Source organism: Cyprinodon variegatus, unplaced genomic scaffold (genome assembly GCF_000732505.1).
Source record: "Cyprinodon variegatus isolate N-32 unplaced genomic scaffold, C_variegatus-1.0 Scaffold2682, whole genome shotgun sequence".
In the NCBI taxonomy this organism is placed as follows: Eukaryota; Metazoa; Chordata; class Actinopteri; order Cyprinodontiformes; family Cyprinodontidae; genus Cyprinodon; species Cyprinodon variegatus.
Genome location: NW_015153135.1, coordinates 3,494 through 5,996, shown reverse-complemented (window position 1 = coordinate 5,996; position 2,503 = coordinate 3,494). Strand labels below are relative to the sequence as shown.

Here is a 2,503-nt window from a genome sequence, read left to right as displayed (position 1 = left end):
TTTTAGATCACTTCTGATTCCTTCTGAGGAAGTGGTGAAATGGATGTAAAGTGGTTGACAGAGAGCAGCGTGGATGAGTGGAGTCCATCTCTAGGAAACCATTATAGCAACACACAGGATACAGTTTTAGCCAAAGAAAAATATATGTACATATATATGGTCAATTTACTGCAGTGAAACAGAGCAGTTTATTAATAATATATACACAATCAATGTTAGTCAAATGTTTGGGAAGATCTTATTATAAATATCAATAAATGTGTTTTAAGGCTGTAGAAACAAGTTATCTGAGGAAATCAGATGCAGTTACTCTCCATCATGAAGCTGAAGCAGAACCAGGCCTAGATAGGCCCAATAAAAGCCCAAACAGAAGGAAAAGAAAAGAAAAATGAGCAGCAAACACTCACCCTGATTCAGGTCGATGCGCTCTTTTCTTTACTGACTGAACCGGATCGTCTCTGCTTAACTGACTCACCTGAGGCTCCGCCCTTATCCTCCCCTGCTGCCTTTTTTTTATCGTGTGATCTGCCTCCATCTGCCATAGAGCTCTTCATCAATAACCTCCATGTGTTTATTCCATTACATAATCTCAGATTAACTACATAATCTGATGGATGTTTTTGTTAGCACCTCCTCACAGCATTGAACATTCCTTGGCTTTAAAACTTTCTCTGACTCTCGTTGCTCTGAGAGGAACCAGAACTCTGAGTGTGAGTTTACATCTACAGAATCAGAACCAAAGGGTCGGTCCAAAGTTCTCACTAAGAAAACAAAGGTTTTAGGTTTCTGCTTCTCAGAGTCCATCTGGTAGAGAATAAAACATGGTCTGTTTCCTGTGAAGACAAAGAATTAAAGCTCAGAAGTCCTGTAGTCAGAAATTCTATTTCCCATCACTTCTCTTCTAATATTAATTTATGAATGGTGATGGTTTTTAGTTATTTTTTTGATGGCACTAGCGGCTCATTTTTTTGGACAGTAGACTGACAGGAAAGGGGGTATGAGAGCATCAAAGGACCACAGGTCAGATATGAACCCCGGACATGGGTTGTGTGCGTTAACCACAGTGCCACCTGCACACCTATGTGAATTCTGATTTTTATTTACTCAATCAGGCCGTCACACACCTGCAAGGCTACAGTTTCTGGGTGAGAAGTGTTGTTTATTTCTATTAGGGGCTGTTTGGAAAAGAGGCCAGACTCCTTTAGACTCAAGGTTTATTCAACATTTTACTCTTTTCTTTAACTGATTGTAACTTGTTTAGATTAACTGTTTGTGGAGACATTCACAGCTCTTTGCAGGCTTTAGGCTATTTGGAAAAAACCTTGTCTAGACCAGAACAGAGCAGAATATTGAGCTGTGAGGGCTGCTAGGATTGTCTTGTTCTCATCTTTGCAAAGACAAATAAAGTGCAGAGTGATTTCTATTTATTGCCTTTATTCAACTCGGTTGCATACTTTTTTCCCATAATAACCCAGACTGAGTTCTGGTTCTGGTTTCATCTACAGTCCACAGAGGGAGAAATCACACTTAGAGACTCTAAGAGAAAATTAAAGGAATGAAGAGTTCACACCCAGATTCTTCTCTTTGCTCTGACTTCCTTGGAAACTGCAGTCTGAACATGACTGGACCGGTTTATTCTGATTTATCATAACTGACTCACCTGAGGCTCCGCCCCTTTTTACAGCACAGGTCAGAAGGGTGGGCCTGCTCATCTTTTGATTTTTAAAGTTCACATTGAAATGTTTTTGTTGTATATTTAACATATTTCTGGAGTTTTATTTTTTATTTAAGTGAATTGATTCAGGAACATAAATAGAAAAAACTTCAACACTTTTTCAATTTGAAGCTTTAAACAGTTATTAAATTCTTGCTGTGATCTAACAAATCCATTTCAAAATCTCAATGGTTTCTAAACATGTCATATGTAGCGCTCCACTCAGTAACCATAGAGATGAGGGCAGGGCTTTGGGGTTCTTCTAATATTTTAATCTCCAACGATATTTGATACTTGATATACCTGATTAACTCAAGTCTTTATATAAAACCTACATAATTTCCTTGTAATGCCATGATAATCCAGACCTTAATTTCACTATGTTAACAAAAATGTTGAAATATTTAAAGGAAACTTCCTGCTTTTTCTACTTAATAAACTATATGGGGCTGATCATCCTCTGCCAATCATAAAAAAAAAAAAAAACTTTACTACCAATATTTTATTTCTTCCAGCTCACAAGAGGTGATATTAACCATTCTTTAATTTCTACTAAAAGGAATCCCTAAATTATATTCAAAAAAATATATTTTATTGTACACTGTTTATTTTTGGATAAGGAGCCAGGTGAAAAGGGACATACATCTTTGGATATTTTTCTCTCATTTTTCTCATTTCTATCTATTTAAATATGATGGAAATGTTTCCTTGTATTGTCATTAAAACATTTCCTCTGTTTCCTTTGAATATTTCAACATTTCAGTTAGCANCCCGATTTATCTATTAATG

The 2,503-nt window shown here is 36.5% G+C and overlaps 1 long non-coding RNA gene across 1 annotated transcript in view; it reads right to left on the bottom strand.

The window, feature by feature from the left end:
* The window catches only part of LOC107081018, an 11,400-nt gene extending 10,890 nt beyond the window's left edge, over window positions 1-510 (bottom strand). The window contains exon 1 of the long non-coding RNA XR_001481016.1: window positions 408-510. This is a non-coding gene — a long non-coding RNA (uncharacterized LOC107081018). The remainder of the gene's footprint in view (window positions 1-407) is intronic.
* Between the last annotated feature and the right edge of the window lie 1,993 nt (window positions 511-2,503).